Raw genomic sequence first — 22,655 nt, forward strand, 5'->3', positions numbered from 1 at the left:
ATAGCAGCTTTTCCCAAACAGTGGGTCCATCGCAAGTTGATTCTTGGTGGGTTATGGAAGTCCAAGCAATAACTAAAGATGGCTTTGAATTCTGTATTCATCTTGTCACGTTCGAAGAGCATCACAGACAGAAGTCAACTATGAAGGTATGGCTTCTGTCAAATTGCTGTTTATTTGTTTAACACTGGTATTGGGCTTTACAAACGTGTCATTTTACAGTCAGACATAGAAAAGAAAAGTGAGTTATGTGACAATTGTGCCATGGTAGAGGGAGTGTGGAAGAAAAGGCTAAAGGATGCTATTTTTTTGTAACACACAACAAAATATAAATACCTGTAAATGCATCATTTATAAAAACAAAATGTAAGTATATTTTCATAATTCTGGTGTATGAATAAATAAAGATTTTAAGAGGATCAAAGGAAATTAAGACATTTAACTTGGTGATGCACTGATGATATTCACCAAAAACAATTTTCACACATTATAGTATAGTTTTATATGTAAATTTAGTGGACATTTCTTTGGAAAATATGCTGTCTGTATAATGACACTGCACTACCATATGATGTTTTAGTTATATTAAAAAATTGCCCACCTCATATCCATTAAAGCGAGGTGGATCACAAACGTTTGTTCTAAACACTGGGTTGTGGTTCTACAAATTTTGGGAAGCACTGATCAATAGATATCAACATATAGCTAATATACATAGCTATTTCATTATACAATATAAGCAAATGAAAAGGTCCATTAACGCAATTTTAAATGGTCAAGCAGATTAAATACCTGTAAATTCAAAACTACTCAGTATAAAAATGATGTCAAGTTAAAAAATGCAGATTGGTTACAAAAACAAAAACTAAAACATAAGTTGAAAACAGCAATGGACTACTCAAAAATATTGAAGCCTAGAGATACCCAGGTCTCCATCCTTCAGAGGAATCATTGGCTTGTTCTGAATCTTAGTCATTTAAATAATCACTTCTCTGTACCACAAATTCATCTTCCCATTCAAGGATGAATTTGACACAGATATTGTATAGAATAGTTCAGAGTACTGCAATCTTTGACACTACAGGTGGACGTTAACAACATCTCCCTTCTAACTGATCTGAACATCTGAATATGTTTTAGCATACCAAATGACCTCACTACAATATTTCTACTTTTCTTCAAATAATTACTATTTTTTCTGCCCTTCATTTTGGGGTTGGTCTAACTGTGCTATCCTCCAGGCTCAAAGGCTGCATACCTGATTACCTAATAAAAAGAAGTACTTTCAATCTTGGTAAAACAGCGTAACCCACGTATAAAATAATAGAAAAAGAAAAGTTAAACCATGCAGCAAACATAAACATGTGGTATTGCAGACACCTTTTAGCTGTGTCAATTGAAAATTAAGATTTGCCATCTGAAATTGTGGCTTAATAGTAGAATGATGTTTAGATGCAATGCATGACCAATGAAGATATGTGGCAACTCATTGAAAAAACAATTCTATTTCACATTCAGAATTAGGCACAAGTGTATATAGAAATTATAAATTACATAAGTTACCTGAAATTATTCATTTAGGTTAAAGGTATATATTTTGTGTAAAAACGATTGTGAACACATTTCAAGATGAGTTCTGTATAGGAAGTGACATCACTTGATTTCCCATTATTCATTTTCAAAGAAAGTGACATCACTGTTTTCTTGCCAAAACTGCCTTCACTCAATACAGGCTGCAACAAAGACACATCAAAGGTGATCCCATCTGTGATCATCCCTGTCACACCAGTGGTCAGTGCCAGGATCCCTGGTCTTTCTGCCACCCACCTCATCTGTCGCTAATCCACTACGACCCCCCACACCATGAAGCCCAGTTCCCAGCACTCAGGTGGCCCTTGCTATCTAACACTAAAATACATTCCTTTGCACCACCTGCCATTTTACATGCACCCATCTGCACCCATCACCCTGATGCATCTCACACACCTACCACACCAAGCACACACTAAGCAAACACCCGAAACCCACTGCCCCACACCCTTTCCTGTCCTAAAGACTCATCAACAATTTCACCCTTACTAAATGCAGCATGGAAATTTGGAATCTCATAAAATACTGGTCACTGTATCTGCTCTTGTTGACTGAAACCTGGCTAACTCCCTCATCAGTCCCTGTCATCACCTCGGCAATCCACGATATAAGATCACAAGACGGGAGTGGACAAACAGACCCAGAGGCAGAATTGCTATCATCTTCAAAGAATCCATCCAATGCTCTACCATATTGATACAATGCTACACATAAAAGTGATGGATAGAATGCATGGATTATTCTCAGCTACAGGTAATTACTCAGGTCACATCCCAGTCCATTGCTATTTTGCACACTGTGCCATCCCAGTTTGGAATCAGCTATATGCAAATCTTTCTTGACCCTTCTCAAATGTCAACAGTTAGCCAAACTGCAGGCCAGGACCTCTCTGAATCGGAATGCCAGGGAATTCTTCTCCAGTGGGAAGAACAGTGGGGATAGAAGGAATCCCCAGCATGTACCTCTGATGATCAGAAAGGGATCTGAAAGGCAGCCTCACCATAACACTTTGGCCACTGACAAACCATATAAAAGTTAGACCTTGTGAATGTTTTTTTCTGCATTTAGGGAGAGTGCTAGCATCTCCGACTGTTAATCTCTGATGTATCATAGGAAATGTGTGAGGGTCAAAGGTGGTTTTGGGAACTACATCCTGTGACAAAGCCCATCTGTGACTCATGAATGAGTTTGGGGATACCCTCCCCAAGTGGTTTGCAAAGATTTTAGCCATGATCTGAAGATCTACACTCAGGAGGGTGATCAAGCGATAGCTGGTGCTATCCAATGGATGTTTGTTGTCCCTGATCAGCAGCCTTGGTGTGGTCTTCTCCCAAACCTTTCGGCTTCTCCCCTCCTGATTTCTAAAATAAATTTTTGTTGACCTTAGGACTCTGTCCACTGCTAATCAGTGCTAAAGTGCTTTTGTCCACTCCTTTAAGCATGGTAAAATTGCTTTACATCCAATTGGCATATTATATTACTTATAAGTCCCTATTTAGTGGTACTACATGTACCCAGGTGCTGTAAATGAAATGTTAGTAGAGAGTCTGTAATACTTATTGTACCATCCACTTAAGTAGTGTTTTAAAACATGCTGCAAGCTTGCCAATACAGCCTGTCCAAAAAACTAATATTCTGCTGGAGACTATGGTGGACATTATGACTTTGGCTGTCTTCCTTGAAGACCGACAAAGCCATGGGTGCCGGAAGACCGCCAGTGCTGACGGTCTTCCGCCCACCATATTACGGGTACTGATGGATTTCTGCCACATTTTGGGTGGAAATCCAGCAGTATTTGTGGTGGCGGGGGGAGGCACTGAGGCGGTTCCCCCACCTGCCCCACCCCGCCAGTAGGACATCACCTGATGTATTATGAGCAATAATACGGCCTGGTGGTGTCCTGATGACGGGGTTCCCTGCAAAAAGACCTCCTCCCCGGACCAGGTAAGTTGATCGTCCAACAGGTGAGGGGGTGGGAGGGACGGGGGTGTTGTGTGTGCGTGTGTGAGTGTGTGGTGTCTACAGGGAGTGCTGTGTCTGAGTGTGGGTCGGTGTCTGGAGGGGATGGTGGGTGCTGTGTCTGGAGGGGGGGTTACTGCTTGCTGGGGGTGGGGGAGTCATCTACCGGTGACAGGGAAGAAATTCCCTGTCACCGGTAGCCTTTCTGCCAGGGTTTTCGTGGCGGTGCTACTGCTGCGGAAGCCATGGCAGAAAAGCTGGCTCCCAATACCACCAGCGGTCTTCACCGGGTCCGATGTTTATCTCCAGCCCACCAGCTGCGACCGCTATGGTGGTATGAGTGGAAATGTGGAGGTCTTCACCGGCAGTCTGTTGCTGGTGAAATGGACACCTTTTCCCTGGCGTTCAGTAGACCCTTCTGCAGGTGGACAACACCACATTGCACAGAATCTTTCTCTGTGCAAAGATGGGGGGGTTAGGTTCACATATTCCAACTAGTGCTCACCCATACATTCCCAACAGTCGGCCAACTGCTACTGCACTTGGCCTTCAGGCTTCAGCCAACCCACCCACTGGTCGCCAACACACTGCTGTGCAGGGCCTTTGTCCATGCACAGTAGGGAGATCAGCATCAAGGTCTGGGATTCTGCAGGTCATGCTCACAAACACCCATGCACTCAAAACCTGGCAGGCAGCCAACCCTATGCTGCCTACAGCTTACAGCCATGCTCAACAGGAAGTTGGCAGCAGGGTCTGAAATCCAGACTGGTGCTGTGCCCAACTCCCTCATACCCCCTATGAGTGACAGCCCCCACAGATTTCCAACCCATGTTTATTTTTAATCCCTTTATGACTCACTATGCCCCTCTTTCAACATGAATTTCTTGAAAATTGCACCAAATGGTGAAAAGCACTATTTCTTAGTAAAGTTCTAATTCTTTGGCAGATATGGTGTAATTCAGTTCAGCTATTTCTTTCTGTGTCAGAGATAAAGGTTTCCAGTTGGCAGTACTATGGTCTCGGGTAGGTTCTCATTATACTAATGAGGCTACTGGATTTGGGTGGCAGGCTCGCATAGATGGTGGACTACTAAGTATAATTCCACATCATGTGACGCTTGTCGGCCTAATCTGGGTTTTTCTGGCTAACTAGCAGTGCCTCATTTCTATCCAAGAGCAGAGATGAATGTGGCAACCGGCCGCATGACAAGGAAGACTCCTCACGGGAACAGTATAGTTCAATAAGGGTTTATTGAAGTAACTGCATCTTAGATAAAATGGCATGTATTGCAATATGTATGATTATACAACACAATAAAAGCAAGAAGGTGAAAAGGAGAGTGAAACACAAAAACCGTCCCACTATACTGTCACTCTGAGTGAGATATAGTTCTCTAATGAAGTACTGCTTTGGCTAGCAATTATTTAATTTGCTAGGTGTTGTTATTTTAACACTGTAGTTGGTAGTGATATGACAAAATAAGTGCCTTTTGTATTTGTCCAGAATCTACCCAGGCTGAAACAGTTGAGAAAGAGGGTGACAAGGACCAACACGTGGAAGATAAGGGCGCTTCAGGTGAGATGAGTGGTAAGTAAATTTTCCTTTCTCAATGACAACTGCTGCTTTTGTTAAGGTATTTCTTCCTTCTCTGCTTCTAAGCTCATTCTCAGACTGTCCACCTTCTCCTGAGTTTCTGAGTCAAAGTGCGGACCATAAGCTAGCAAACAATTAAATAAGAGCCAATCTAGAACCAGAGATCCCTACAACTAGCTGAAGTACACTGAAAGAGTTATCACCCAAACAATAAAGAAAGATTAGATGTGCCCATCATCATTTCATGTCCACTACATTTAGAATTTGCCACTTGAGCAACTAATTTGCATTATTATTACTTTGTCTTTCTGTTTCCAGTCCACAGGGTAGGCCTCTTTCTGTCCCCTTGTTTCCTTTTGAAGAAGAGACTTGTAGCTTGTATTTGTAAGAAAGGATACACACCTGTTGAACAAGAAAATTAAATCATTGTAGTCTTAGAGCTTGATTCAGATTTTGGTGGAGAGAGTTTACTCCATTGGGATAGAGGGGGACAATACCTTTCCAATTCCAATGGACCTCTACCCACCAAATTTAGATTTGTCTCTCTGCCATGCAAACAAGTTTCTACACTGACAGAAACTAAACCAACACCTTTGCAGTTTCTGTATGAAATATTTGAAGGGCAGTACCATCTGAAATGATGGGCAGACATCAAACTTTTCAAAGGTTTTTTGTTTTTGAAAGCAAACTTCCACAGTGGGAGTCTGTTTTCCAAAAACAAAATAATAATGACACCCACACCCTTGGAGTTTTTTTCCCAGGATTTAGCGGTCATTATAGTGGGGGCCATTATAGTTTCTTTTTTCTGTCCCTTACCACCCGGTTTTTCCTGCTAGTGACATAGGAGATAAAAACAACATTATACCATTCACCCGAAATAGGGAGGGCAGAGTAAAGTTCTTTCTATGGCCCCTGCCCATCAGGCCATCGGAGCAAGTACTCCTTCCATGGAGCCACTAGGGGCTCCATTGACAGATTCATCCATTCCTCTTTTTAAATGAGTCTGATGAACTGAAGGTTGGCGTACAGGATACGCTGTCCACCAAGGTCTAAATCAGGCCCTTAGTCAAGTCTAGGTAAACTGAAAAGTTTCAGAAGAACCAAGAGATGCTGGCATGCAAATGCTAATCAAGTAAAAACTGTAAGTTTACCTTTGTGAATTAGGCCCAAGGTGTCTAGTTTAAACTAGTTAGTAAAATAAAACCCTCAGTTTGTAGAGGAAGTGTAAAATCCTCTTATTGATTAATGCCCTGGTGAAGAATGCACCTCTGAAATTACCCTAATCTTACCTACAGATTCATCACTGGAGGAGAATACTCTAGCAGGCATTCTCGTAACCACACTCCACTCATAAATTGGTCACAGGACTTCTGCAGGACACCAATTCCAGAAAAACTAAGTTAAAGAAAATAGGCCAGTTTTGTTCGTGAAAATCCTTTTTAGTGGACCTGTTTTAATGTCATCATCTAATAGCATTTGCACAATATTTAATTATTCATAATAGCACACCATGGGCATATCAAGAAAGCAGTGAAGTTCTGTATATGAAGTGGAATTTCGAATATTTCCTTTAAATATTTAAATGTGAATATGAGACATATGAGGGTCTGCTGGTGTCGCTTCCTTTGTGATGGCTGCTGACGAGCAGAGGAGAGACGTGCCATCAGAAGTGATGCGATGCAGCGCTGTGAGCCGCGAGTGGAGTGGAATCGGTCATTGGCTCCTCGACTACGAATACTCCTTGCCCGTTTGCACACCTGCTGGCTCCCCTGATGGGGGCTGGCTCACTGGTGCCTGGCCGCTGGTTGCTCGTCCTCCAGTCAACCAGCTCCCTGCCGGCTTCTCTGTTCCTTTGCCGGCCCGCTGGCTGCCGGTTGCTGATGATCCACCCGCCTACTCCATCAAAGGACTGTGCGCCCACTGGCTCCTCGCCGGCTTCCTTGCTCCCTTGCTGGCTCTGGCTGGCCGTCAGCTGTTGGCTCTCTATCCACACATACCACTGGAGGACTGTGTGCGTTCCTTTGTCTCTGTAGGGATGGGGCAGTAGCCCCTCCCCTGACCAGGGTGTCAAGCCATGTACAGAGCTCCCAAGGGCCCAAGTCACCCCCCTATTTGCGGCTGATCACCCCAGAAATTTCTGAGAGGAGCCACCAAATGACCGGTGAAGACACGAAGACACTACAGGAGCCGCAAAGTCGTGAAGAAGCCATGTAGAGGAGAGCGAGCACTGGTGGTGTGCTGGCAAAGGGCCGGTAGTACAGTGCAAGTTGTCCCTTATATTCATATCCCACCACAAAAGAAATTGAGGTTGCTATAAGAGGAATTTGTAGCTCTGCCACAATGGGCCCAGAAGAAATCCCCATACAGGTAATGAAACATGATATACTCTCATGGTGTAAGATTGTATTCCTGGTGTTTCAATACTGCTACGAAACTAGGAATGTCCTTCTATCCTGCAAGGTAGTATTATCGTTCTCGTGTACAAGAAAGGGGATCTAAACAGCCCTGGGAATTGCCGCTAGATCGCACTCTTGGATGCGGTCAGGAATTTTTTTCCAAATTTTTGCTCTCCCAGAGTAATGATTGGTCAGAAAGGAATACAATTATCCCCCTGGAACAATCAGGTTTCATGAGAAATCATGGAACAATTGATAACATCTCAGTCCTGCCAGTAATTAATGAGAAATATGTCTCTTTGAGAGGGGAAGTGATCTATGCAGCCTTCGTTGACTTTTCCACAGTATTTGATCAAGTAGATTGTGCCTTGCTGTGGGAAAAGCTCTTAAGACTAGGCATGCCTGGTATTCTCCTTGACTTAGTGGCCACCCTTAACACCTCCACCTAGTGCAGGGTATTGCTAGGGGGAGAATGAGGCCTGTCTCTTGTCCTTCCATCTAAAAATGGCCTAAAATAGGGGTGTATGTTGGCTCCATTGTTGTTCTCTCTGTACTTCTCTGACTTACCTACTCATTTAACTCAGTACGAGGGTTTCACCCCTAAATTGGGAGGTAGACCGTGATGTTGTCTGCTTCATGCAGATGACATAATTATATTTGATTGCACCCCAAAGGGGCTTAATAACTGTCTCCAAGCCCTAGGGCAATACACGGAAGCCCATTTTTTAAAGTTAAACTGCTCCAAAATTAAAATCTTGTGTTTTCATGGGAAAAAAGGTTCAAATATAGTCGTTTTCGTTAGATGTTGTGAGCCCAACAACTCGAAAGAGTAAACTTATACACCTTTGTGGGCAAAATCAAATGTGGGAACCTTGAAGATAAAGAGCATATTGAACATAACCAAAGCAAGGCTCAATCCCAGGCCAACGGCTTGAACGCCCTTTATAGGGCAACAGGTGGAAGGCACTTCAAACATCTCCTACAGGTCTATCGGGCAAACCTACTCCTGTCCCTGCTCTATGGTATAGAATACATTCTGGCCTCCAAATGGGTCTTTCTTGAAAGACTTGAGGGTCGTGTTTTGAGAAATCTCACATCCGTAAACTCCGCCTTCTCAGCAGCGACATTAATGCTTGAGCTGGTATTGCGCAGCGCCTTCATCTAATGATTGGCTGCGGTAAATCACTGGATGGTTAGCTTGATGACGAGCGGTGATGACTCCCTATGGTCAATTTTTAAAAAAGAATTCTTGGCTGGCCACAGAACAAAATATACTATCTGCAAGAATTTTATGTATGCTGAAGAACTCTTACAATTAGATTCCTATACAATGTTTACGTTCCCTCCAGCATTGCTCAAATCTCCAATTAAGAAAAAAACTTGGGCCGCGGGTTACCACCTGGACAGATAGCCTGGTGTACACAGGCAGAGTTTTCAAATTATATCCTATACCATAAGCCCGAGGATAATGTAGCCCTACCTTAGCTGGAACCTGCCTCATGGTGTGAGAAGATTCTGACTCCTGCTGCGAAAGGGGTTGCTTCCTCTTAATATATGACAGGCTAGATGGTTCTGTTCCTCTGCTATTTGTAATCTTTGCCATAACAGTGCCCAAGAATTGAAACCTGTTGTATTAATCTGTCCCGCTTTATTGTAACATCGTCGTAGGTGGTTGCGCCCTATTTGTCTCACTCTTCTTTTATGCACTGCTTTGGAGCTATTGCATGTTCTCTTCATTCCACCAAATGAAATGTTTTGTATCAGAATTTTTAACTATTTGAAGTGCGTCTTATCTTTGTATTAATTTAGTTAGCCGTCTAGGAAATCCTAATTTTTTACTTTTTTTTCTAATGGTTTTCTTAAATTATGTGTATTTTATAAGGACCGCCTGCGGAGTTCCATATCTTAACAATAAAAAAATATATATATATGTGTGTTAATGGGACACAGGGACAATACCTACTGTGACCAGAATAAGATTAGCAAATTATCCACTAGAGCTTGTCTTCTTCAGTATGTCGACTTTGTGCTGCATCATTGTTCTTGACCAACATTTTGCTCCCTGAACTGCAGCACCCAACGAAACAGCGCAGTTGTACGTTGCAAAATACCCCTGGCAAGGATGGAAAGAGTGCAGGGGTGCATAGGGACACCCCATACATATTAAAAGAAAGCTGCGATCTCCTCGTGGCAAACAATGGCATCAAGAGTGAGTTGGTGTTTACTCCACGGTGACATGTCGTCAAATCGTCTTCTTCAAGGTTAAGAATTATGAAAAGTGCAATCACTGGTGTCAAAGACGAGCACTTTTCACCATGTATAATAAACAACTCAACCATACATATTTTAATCAAAGGCTCTCTGTCAAAAATGAAACCGTCCACTTCCTCGCACTTAAGAACACAATGGCACCCATGTCACTGGTGTGTGTGCTCCTTCTCCATGAACGCTTTCGTGTGCCCTGATAGAACTGGCTGTTTATGGATAGTAACGTTGATGGCACTTGAGACAATGCTTTTGTGAAACTGTAAACGAGCATTTAAATAAATTACGCTTAATTTGTGATGCTCTCAACTCTATATCCTATGGGTTTTGCATGTTTTAACTCGAGAAGAAAAGTTATTTTCCTTCCTTAGGTTAATGAGTTTTAAGATCCGACAGACAAGGTACTTTTTTCCAAACTCTGAAATAATTTGAAAGACACTTGAAAGTTTATTGCATTCCTTGTGCTTGTTTTTTTTTATAAAACCCTAAAGAATATGATGTTAAAAGCTGTCCTATCTTAATCATTTTGATGGTAATCTCTTTCAGTGCGGTTTGATCTTGCAAAAAATAACACATAAAACGTTCATAATTAAAGAAACATTTGTAAATAATATGCAAAAACATACAGACTTTTTAATAACTTGCTAATCAAAATCAGTTGTAAGGCATTTGGCAGTCCCTTTGGGAATGGCATGGCACAGCTCATTAAAGCTCGAAAATATTCTGCATTTAAATGCGTTTGATGCCAGGGGTTTAATCACAGAAGACATCCCTTTCATTTTATGGGAAAGTGTTGGAAAAAAAATCAAAAAATGACTTTTGTCTCCAGATGCACATTTATCTATTAAGACATGCATGAATATTCCTTCTGTATTTACTAACACCATGATCTACTTTTGTAATTAAAATCACTTATGTCATCTGCAAAGTGAAAAATGAAGAAAACGCTTCAAAAGCATGAAAAAGGAAAGAAAAATCCTTTAAAATAACAGGGCAATGCAAGAATGTTTAAAGTTGGCTTAATTTCTTCTAATTGAGAGAAAGTCTGAGGCTTTTACCTTTAGATTCAACCGAATATGAACTCATGCAATCAAGAGATACTTTATGTAGCATAACCCCGAGAGCGTATTGACTAATGGTCACAAGAGGTGCCGATTTGCCACCAGAGATGTAAAATCCGTTTAAGGTCAGACTAGACAGCACAGCTGTCACACATCCTTATGTGATCAAGAACTTTTGGAAGTTCTATTGACAGATGGGCTTTGGCTCTATCCACACGTTGATCTTGATGAATTTTGTTTTCACCAAAAGGTGATACGCCTAAAACCAAAGCTATAATCCTCATTTGTTTAATATGAAAATAAAAAATAAAGGCAATCGATCAAATGAATTTATTGTGAAAATTACATGAGTAAGCTGTAGGAATTTAAGGAACTATTGTTAGTAAGCTCTGTTAAAGCTCTGACACAGGTATTGTGTTGCATGGAATCTCACAGATTACGCTGGTAGGCAAGGCTATGCTGTAACAAACCATCAGTGTAGAAGACATGCACTTTCAAAATGTATTTTGACTTGTTTTATGAGGAGTTTTGTAAGGTTGTGCAAGCTCTAAGTCTGTACCATTTGTAATTCTATGATAGTAGTCCTGATGGTTGCCTTGTGGCAAAGCTTAAGCACAGTAAAAGCTGTAAGATTGGTTGGTATATTGTGAAAGTTATGTCACATTGCATAAGCCTGATCTATTTATTTTGAAAAGTTATGACAAAGGCAGTAAGCGTGGCATACATATGTGAAGATCATTTGTTAAGGGGGGTTGTTATCCAACTTTGTAAAAGCTTCTAGACAGATATTTTGTTACATGGAATCTCACAATTACCCTTTATGCATGGGCTTTAATGTTAGTTAGCCCCTCTGACAAATTCTAGAGGCGTACGATTTGCCTGTAACATCTTGAATCACACCTACAGATAAACGTGCCTTTGCCTTTGCTCCTTCAGTTCATCCGGTCTTAACTCAGCTCTCACTGTTTGTAAAATATAATATGCGGTAACACTTTGTGATACATACTGGTCCACTGAGACTGTAATCCTGTTGGCTATGTAATCTTTGCGCAAAGAAAAGCATTTTTGGTACCTGCTGAAGCCTGTAAACACCCTTTCATTTCCTTCTTTACAGCCTCTATTTCCCTCTCATTATCCTCCTCTCTGCTCCCTGTTTTCATCTTCCTTTTTCTCTCCTGCTTTACTCTTCCCTTGTATGATTTCAAACTGCCTCTCCTTACCCCACTTATAACTCCATTTACTAGCTCAGTTTCCCTTTCTTTGCTCTGCTTCCATCTTTACTGACTTTGTCTACCTTTGCCCCCAACTCTCTCTACCCCCTCCCCGTTCCACTAACAGGCCACTGATCACTACTTGATTTGTGCTTATCAGCTCAATAGATTTTTATTCTTTAGACTATTATCAAAACAAATGTTTAAGGTTATATATCAGCATTTTAGTGGCAAACTGTGCTTGTGTTAATTATAACATTTTGTTAACAGTGTTTCTGCCCCCTATTAACCACACTTTACTGCTGCACCGCCCTGTTTTTTTCTTCCCTTCTCACCCTCCCTTTTCCTCTTCCCACCTGCTCTCCCAAACATAGCTTGTGCATTAGACAGTTAAAAGCCCCTCTACCATGTGCTCTCTCTCATGTGTTGATTGTTGGACAGCCACCTGGCTCAGCCCGCTGTTGAGCCTAACAGGCTGAGAGAGGTTGAGCAATGTCTTAACTTACGATTGACCATTGGTAAATATGTCAAACCTAGGAGGGGTACCACCCACCTTGCAGTCATGGACCTCTCCTCTGCCTTTGATTTGGTCAATAGGTGGAAGTTGTGGTATGGGATGGCAAGGATGGTAAATGACCAGGGCTTAATCTGGCTCTTAGAAAGACTGTATTGGGATGTTTCTATAAGGGTCAGGTATGGTGGAGATGGTGTACTTACACAAAGCATTCAGTGTTGCTTAGGAGTAAGGCAAGGGTGTGTGTTGGCCCCACTCTTGTTCCTCATTTATATTGATTTAGAAGCACATTATCAAAATGGGAAAAGATCTGCCAATGATAAAGTCCAGAGTGCTCCCTTTACTTTTACATGCAGACAATGCAGTCCTAATGACAAGAACTGCTAATGGCCTACAGCAGCTTTTTGGTGAATTTGACACCTTTATGGGGAATCTGGATCTTAAAACTAATTTACGCAAGTCCTTTACAATGAGTGTTGGCCCAAAAAATGTAAAAACTACAACATTTTATTAGAGGAGGGGAGAATCCAGAGAGTGAAGTCATTGACGTATCTGGGCCTGCGTTTTGACCAAAATTTATCCTGGCATACTTTGCACAATTCTAGGGCTGGCAGGACACACAGAGTTGTTGAATTGATTTTCTGTTTTGCCAGAAGGTTGGAACAAAAAACAAGTACAGAAATGATTGATAAATACAAGAACAAATGTATTTATGTTGCGATTTCTGGAGCGGGAGGGTGGGGTTATAAAGATACTGCAGCAGGTTGAAAACAAATTTTGCATAGAATGATGGGCCTCCCACATTCCACCCCTGCCTCTAGGATTCAGAATTAGAGATGGTCCCCTTTGAGGACAAATTTTAACTGGAACCACTCTTACTATAGCTTAGGGTCTTGGGAAATCTGTATGCGCAATTGTCAAGAAATGTTCTGGATGATTGCCTTTCTCTTGACCATGTGCTGGACATCCAATGGCTAAAATATATTAAATATATTAAGCAGAAATGTACAGACTTGAGATTCTCAGGACTGTTTAGAAACCCAATGAGTATTGACTCAAAGTCCATACTTAATGTGAATGAGGCTTTCCAAAGTAGACAAAGTAGACATCACCAAGTGGATTTCGATACTCTCGCAGCCAGATTAATTAATCAGAGTCCTATCTCTTCTAGTTTCGTAAGGGAAATGTGAGGTTTTATTTAACTAAACTGAATTTTAATTTACCGCATTTCCTAGTGGCCTTCCCTAAGAATGTAGTCTGTGGTGCTTTATTACTGAGATGCCCAGGTAATAATATTGCACAACAAAGCACAATACACTTTTTTGTGTTTTGTACCATGTACATCCACGGCAGGAAAAAAAATGTGTCCCCTATTTTTCATTCTTTTAATACCAACGCTTACAGGGAGATGTTTGTTTCTTTGCAAAAACTGGAGAATATGGAAATATAAGTAGCTGCGTGAAACTTTGTCAATCTTGCTTAGAGAGTAAGAAACAGATACCCCTCAGTCTAATCTCTCCCCCTTTTGCTTAAAGTAAGACTTCTAGGTTTGGTGATTTTAGTGCAGAATCCCCTCAATTACATGGGGCATATCTAGGTTTGATGATACATGATCTGACTTACTCTTGAAGTGCATTTCTTTTACTGGACTTAATGCCATGTTATATGGAGATTTACTATTTATGCTGTGTTTTTAGCATTTGCTGTTTTTTTTAATGAAATGATTTACCTTGGTGTTCACTTTTAATGGCCTGAGAGCTGAATTAAGTTTGACTTACTGACCCGACGAGAGATGGTCACATGATTTTAGAGCCAACCATTTTCAGCCTAGTTATCAAGGGTAGAAGGCAGAGAGGAAAAGGAAAATTGGCAGTTTAGACTTGTTGGGCTGGATAGACTGAGGGCCAGAAGTGCTGCCCATTTCACAATCTCTGCATACTCACCAGGAAACAGCCACAAACACAACCATGCACACAAACTCACAACAAACACACACCTCTTTCTCTTCCAACAAGGTCACTCCTTCCACTACTCACTCACCAAACACTATCCACACAGATAGCACATTTCTACATAACATTTTCCCTACATCTACACATTCCTACCTAAACAACAACTCTGTACAATAACACAACAGAAAGCACATTTTGTTAATAAGCCAATAATCTAAAAAGCACATACACACCACTTTTTAAAACAAAATCCTTCTATTCCTCTTTTCTTACTCTTAATAATGCCCTTGTCACCCCTCTTAACATTTTCTTCAAACCTCATCATATTGTTTCTCCACAGATCACTCCTTTTCCCACAAAACTAATGCCAACATTCTTTCAATACTCCAGTCCAACAATGAGGAAAAAAACATGCTCAGAATACAACTACCAAAATATAAGATCATATTACCCCACCAAAACAAAACATATATTCAAAATGTATCTAAAACATCTCAATGCTTTTCAAAAATAACCAGCCATCCCAAAATACCTATGCTTATCCACTCTGGTCAGAATACCAACACAAATAACACATTCAAACTGATCTCTCACACATTTTGTGAGCAACACAAAGACACCAATCTCTCAATCCATAAACACACAACACACATTTACATGTCTATCATCTATTGCAGAATTTAGAGCTGAAAAAATGACCTTCATACTGCTCCACCATGCCATGCCCATACACATTCCATCTTCAACGCACATGAACGAAAGCAACTTTACAACACTTTCCATACCGCACATTCCCTTGTCTATTGCACAGCAAGCCCACCTTTCAGACATAACTCCACAGCCCATCCCATTATTGCAACCAGTCTCACCAGCACCTCCTACATATGCATGCCTGAAAAAATGTCTTCTAAGCCATTGAAAGGAAGATGTCGTTCAACAGCACTTTCCTTGTCCTGTAACATTTAGCAACCCCACCAATAACATGTTATGTTCAACTTCAATGGATAACCTACTCTCACCTGCAGCACAAACTCACACAACCTCCAAAAAAACCTTTAGCCTACTGATAAATGTTCATTCCATTAAAAAAGAACGAATGCCACATATTCTACTTAGCCACAGACATGGAAACTGACTTACTTTTCATAACTTTATCATGGTTGGGGAAGATATGGCACAAGCATTGCAATATTCAAATTCAATTAAAATGTCTTTATTTCGGCCAGAGGCCATTAAAAAGAATGAATAATATAGATAAATATATTTTTAAAAATCGTCGTTCAAAACATTAACACAGACCATTAAAAAGACAGACAAAACCATTAAAATACAGGTATAAAAACAGGTGGCCATTAAATACCTAGAAAAAGCAAAAACAATATATTCTCATTTCTAAGAACTCTGTACGCAATTGTATATTCTCTGAGTCCCAGATTTTGACAGAGAGGCAATATTAATCTCCTGTACCTATTGTAGCCTGGACAAAATAAAACAATTTGCTCAGCTGTTTCAACCTCACCTGGGCAGAATGGGCAAGTTTTGGTAAGATCAGCGTTTCTACATTTCCATGAGGCAGTGAAAGTGGGAGCTGGCATACTCCCTAGACAACATTTGATAAAAGAAGATCCTAGCTTAGGGTGGCTCAGTCTTGCCCAGGAATGATCCCAGATGGAACTTTAAACTCAGTAAAAGAGACAGCTAGGGACCTTCTCTGGTGGAATTTAGAGTATGTTGGTCAGTATACTGCCCAAAGGCACACTTCAAGACCTGCTTTGATACTAATGCAGCATGTTGTGGGGTACACAAAATATTACCCAGCCCAGTCTGCCTCAGGTAGTCTCTAACAGCCCTAAGCCAAAGAATCTTGCTAGTCTCAGACTGTCCTGTGACCTCCACTGGGGCCTTTCGAATGGTTGAGTGCTCCGGATCTGTTTATAATCTCTGCTAACACAATAGAATTTTTAAGGTCACCATGTCCTTAATATGCCTCAGCCCAGGATCTAACAGCAATGGTAACAATGGAGTGCTTACTGGGAGATTATTTTAGTCTCTCATGAATTGATTTTCTACGTGCTCTAAAAACTCAACATCAACAAAACCGCACTGTTAGGCTTTATGTAGGGAATACCCCAATGCCTGGCACTTCTAGATCTCAAGCGCTGTGGAGATTGGGTGATACATAGATGGACGGTGGGCCCTCAAAATGCCCAAATTGACCTCCAGCCCACACTGTCTGCTGAAAACCCCAAAGCGATCCAAAAGCTTTTGTACCCCCATTTGTGATTTAGAAAGCAGGAGGGTGTCATCCCCAAACAGGAGGGCTGGAACTCTAATCCATGCAAGAAGAGGGGGGTCACCCTCACAGCATTCTAAGTTGTATGTTTAATCAATAATATAGAGAAGGAGGATGGCTGGGCCAACACACATCCCTGCCTCACTCCCCAATTTACAGGAATGGGGTTGGTTAGCTCACTCTGGAAGCTACATCTAACCTGGGCATTATTATTTGTGTAAAGCCTATTGATTATTTTAATAAGACAGTTAGGGACTCCCATCTCTGCCAAAACCCTCCAAAGTAATTATCTGGGTACTAGGTCAAAAGTTGGGTGGAGGTTAACGAAGATAACATAACGTCGACCCCTCTCAGAGAAACATTCTTCCAGTATAGCAGTTGGAGGAGGAAAACCTGGTCAATTGTACCTATTCCCTCTCTAAAGCCAGCTTGCAGTGGAGTTAATACATTAAAGTCTTCAGTCCATTCGCTCAGCCTGTCCAGAATGATACACTGAATAATTTGAGGGTGCTATCTATGAGAATAATTGGCCTCTAATTAGCAGGAGACGATCCACAACATTTTTAAAAAATAGGGACTATCTCCGCTCCTGCTCATGTTGCAGGCAATGGAGCTCTGACCAATAGGGAATTAAAAAATAAGACAAAATAGGGCACCAGATGTCCTTGAACATCATAAACAAGTCACCGGAGACTTTGTCCAAGCCAGGAGCCTTGTCAGGTGTAATCCTGTCCACATCCTTGGAGATCTCAGTAGCAGTTATATACGGCACCTGCTGCTGTACTACATCAGTCAGAGACTCCCGGGGGGGCAAGATGGACTGGCTACCACTATCCCACATGTGCTCCTCACCCACGATTACAGTTTGGCATAAGACCTCATCTAAGATTAGGTCTTGATGCTTGATGCTCTGAAGTGCTGATTAGATAATGTTCGAAATTCCGCCCCAGTATGCAGTTCAGTAAAATTCTTGACCCAAGCATCTGTTGGTATATTAGTTTCAAGAACCGTGGAAGTTCCTAAATCACCACCTGTTACTACACGTCAAAAGGTGCTGTGGCTTCTACTTTCAGCAGCATTCAGCATTAAGGTCCATTGTCTGCATTCTCACTCGCTCTTGGCTTTGGATCTTGGTTTTGAAGATGGTGATTTATATGAGACTTCCTAGCTGCCCTACCAGCATCTCTGGACCCTGTCCTTATGGACCCCAACAGGGCACACTTTGCTTCTTTTCAAGACTTGGTGTACCAGGGAGCATCCCTATTCCTTGCTTTAGCACCTCAAGATTCTTTGGTGAGTAATGTCTTAAGCGATGCAAACATTAAGTTATATGCTGAACAAGTATTCTCCATAGAGTCTAGACAAACACTAGGCATTGGCTCACCTGCCACCACTTCCAACCCTGCAGTCACAACCACCATGATCTTCCTGAGGGTTTCCTCTGACTCAGCCACCGCACTTCACTTGAGCCTATGCCGATTATTGGCGGGAACCAATCTCTTGTCTAAAACTTCATTAGGGTCTACAGGGAGGAAATCTCCAAACGCTACCAGTGTTAGGCACAAAGCATTGTGATCGCTGTCCTGTCTTCAGATCCATATCAAGTTAGACTGGCCACAACCTGATATCAAGGAGGAGCGGTGCAAGTGATTATGGGGGTCATTATGACCCTGGCGGAAGGCAGAGAAGTGGCGGTAAGACCGCCAAAAGGCTGGCGGTCTTTTTTTTTGTATTATGACCATGGGTGTTACCGCCATGGTCATCTGCCACTTCTCCAGCCCGGCGGCCGTCACTATACCGCCGGCAGTATTTTGGCCCGGCTTACCGCCGTGGATTTCCTGTGGTTGGAACCGCCATGAAGTGTTAATCCATCCCAAAAGTGACGGTAAAGTGACGGATATACCACCAGCCGTATTACGAGTTCCATAGGATATAATGGACTCGTAATACGGCTGGTGGTAAATCCGTCACTTTTCCGTCACTTTTGGGACGGATTAACACCTCCTCCAAAGTTGGAAAAATCCCCTAAGATTCCTTGTAGACATTGGTTAAATTCAGTGCATGCTAATATTTCTTTTTCATGCTCAGTTACAATTGTCTGCACAAAATCTTCTTTCATTTATGCCCGTCCACCTTAGGGTCATTCCCATTTTTCCTTTTAACATCTAGGTTTGTTGCTGCAGCCTTTTCCACTAATACAGGGGCAGGTCGGGGGACATGTGAGATGGCATACTTGTGGGTTGATCAATGAATACATTGGGAGGAAGTCATAGGCCGCCAGTGGCTATGCCATAATCTCTGGATAGCCACCTTTTGGCTAACTCAATCTCCTTCAAGACAACACCTACTGCCCGGACTAACAAAGAGTCCAGGGTTGTGCCATTTGATTTGGCAGCAGATTGAAGTTTTAGTAACACTTTTCATGCTGGTTACTTTGAATTGTTTCGTTTTGATGTTAATGTTGAAAATAAATTGCAAGGAAGTGATGAATGTATCCCTCTATGTATGGGAGACAATTTATAAATATAAAATCTAAGGAATATTTGTGAGTTGGCATTTTTTGAGTATGATATAGGATTCTTTTAGGATATGATAGAATATAAGGGGATTTGTTTGTTTGGATATTATGAAAGTAAGATGCTAGTAGTTAAGGTTGTATGTTTAGTGTTGATAAGTTGTTATCTATGGCATATTTTAGATTGATGGGAAGGAATGCTGTAAGGCGGTACATATGGAAGAATTTTGAAATCAATATGAGTAGGCAAGTTGACTTATAATTTAAGGTGAGTGTGGTTTGAATTAATGCACTGTGATGTATTTTGTTTACCCAGGGAGTGTGTCTGTTTGAAGGGTTGAAAGAAATTACAGGGTAAGTATGTCTTTGAAATTGAAGAGCAGCGTAGGTGACATGTTTAATATGTTTAGTAGTTTGACCAGGATTTTTTCTGATATAATTATAGGGACTCCCATCAGCTAGTCCTGAAGAAGGCCCAGTTTGGAGCAGTGACTTGGCCCAGCGTAGAGAAGGGTCAAAACGTTGACGCACAATGTTTTAGTCAGGATGGGTGTCTGCATAGAGTATAATAGAAGGACTTAGGATGGAGATATATGTCTTTTGATGATTTGGAAAGGATTCAATGCAGTAAAAGGATACCTAACCGACAGCTCTTACTGATTATTTCTTTATATGTTTGACGATTAGGATATTGGCTATTCTTTTTTCTGGTTACTATTTATCACGAGCACTTTACTTTCTCTTCACTATCTGGTTTGTCCTTTGGTTTTGTGATTTTGATATGGGTTGTCCTATATGGGAAAGTAATTTAAATATGTTTTTAATATTTATATGTAATAAAATAAAAGTGTTTTTCATATGTTCACCTATGCGGTTTGTTATGACATATTTATTATGTGTATGAAATGTGTCTTTATTCACCTTTAAGGGCATTGTTGTCTTTGATATTTGAAGTATTGCATGAAGCAGTTTCAACAGGCTATCAAACTGTGAGACACTATTTTATAGGCAAAAGAGGACACACAACTTACAATTCTGTCAAAATCACACACAGCATAGGAAAAACCTTAGATGATGCTTTCAACAATCCAGACCTAGTCCCAGGGTCAGATCACTATCTGGTTGCTTAGCAACACTACACAATAACTCACTCAAGCTCATCCTACCCACAACTACATTCTGACAATGGAAAATGCTGCATTTGGAGGAACTAGAAGACTTTCTTACCTCCAACACACATCTGGACACAACAAATTCTGTACAAACATCCTATGGATAGCTCAATGAAGATTAGGATCTCTTAATTGCACTGAAAAACATCTACACATAACCAAAGAAAAAAAGCCCCTTGGGTGAATGTAGGATTTAAAAACAGATGAAAAAACAAATTGCTAAGCATCATTGCAACAGACTCAAAACAAATAATCCCCCCCCAAAAAAATCCTAAACATATATAGCTGAATATACATGTGAACAATCAAAAAAGCTAAAAACAAATATACTATCCCAGTCAAATTCTCAACACAAAATGTACCTATAAAGACTTTTACAAGATTCGTGCAGAATTCTGTAAGCCAAGATGCAAAGACCAAAGCAATCGCTTTTCTCATGATTAATGTGAAAAACTTGCAAACCATTGCACAACTCAAGTAAACATATTGGATTCTTACTTAACTAACAAAAAAGCATACACAACCCATTTGCAACACACACCTCCAGGAGAAGGCTAAGAAAGCCTCTATACTCTTTCAAAGAACTATCACAAACTTGAATTTCTGGATCTTGACAAAGCAAGCAAGCCATCTGGCTGCCATTCTGATCTTGTCCATGTCACATCTTAAAATGCATTCCATTAACGATTTCAGCAGTCATCCCAGCCAGAACTTTCAACAACCACTCCTTAATGACACAAGTTTTTTCACAAGACTTAAAAATGTCATACATACACCCATTATTAAAGACAACTAACCTGGACACTAAGGCCCTCATTACAACTTTAGCGTTTTCCCAGCAAGTCCACTGTGCAGAAAACCGCCACCATACTGCCACCATACTGCCAGTGCTGGTGGTACAGTGACCACCATATTATGAGTCACAAAGTAAAAACCACCTAAAAACAGCCAAAACTGCAACACCTGCAGGTCGACAAATGACGAAAGAATGACTGTTCGACCACCAGCCCCGCCATGCCGACACCATTCCGTCTGCCCTATCACGTGTCAGTTCCGTGCCTTGCGGTACATGCACGGCAGATCACAATTGGTGGTGCGCACCACCACAGTTCCAAAAGGAACCACCAGTAGTAGGCAACACCACATTGGACAGTTTGAATACCCCACACCTGTGACACATACACAAACCACACACACCTGCTCACAGCACTATAAAACACCCCCCCACACACACCCACAATCCCTTGTGAATCCTCCGAACAGCACACATAGCGACAACCCACTCACACAGATCACATACACCACAGGCATTTCTATACTGCACACTCAGCACACCCCACACACCACACAACTTTTGCACTTGGCACACATCACCCTCACACTCTGGCACCACAACCCACCTGCATCCACATCCAAACACCCCCACCCCACCAACATGGCACATCCAAAGCAACTACGTTTCAGTGATAATGAGTTGAGGGTCATGGTAGATGAAATTGTCAGGGTAGAGACACAGCTTTTCGGAACCCAGGTCTAGCAAACAATGATGGCAAGGAAAATGGAGTTATGGCAGAGGACCGTTGACAGGGTCTACTCAGTGGGCAAACTTCCACGCACAAGGGAGGACATCAGGAAGAGGTGGAAGGTGCATTCCATGGCATCCAGGCACCAGATCATCCTGAACAAAACTGGCGGTGGGCCCCCACCTCCACCCCTTGAGTAAACATACTGGGACGAGAAGGTCTTGGACATCATGCATCCTGAGGGCCTGACTGTAATCATCAAAGGGCTCGACTCTGGTAAGTCAACAACACCCCCCAGGCATCAGCCACTCCTGTCCAGCATGTGTCCCCACCACCCATCACTCCCCAATCCACCCCATCTCACACATCTGCTCCCCCCCAGGCACCCCACCCCTCCCCCCTGCAAGCCACACCACCTCACTGCCACCATCCCCACACAATCACCCCCTAATGCACAATGCCAAGCACCACAACTCCCACAATGCAACACATCAGAGGATAACAGTCCTACTTCACAGTGGAACACCTGCATGGAAAACTGAACCACATGCAACACCAACTGGCAGCCTCAACTGCGTTCCAACACTTGGCAATTACAGCAATGTTATCCACTA

This window comes from Pleurodeles waltl, chromosome 1_2 (genome assembly GCF_031143425.1).
Source record: "Pleurodeles waltl isolate 20211129_DDA chromosome 1_2, aPleWal1.hap1.20221129, whole genome shotgun sequence".
NCBI classification, from domain to species: Eukaryota; Metazoa; Chordata; class Amphibia; order Caudata; family Salamandridae; genus Pleurodeles; species Pleurodeles waltl.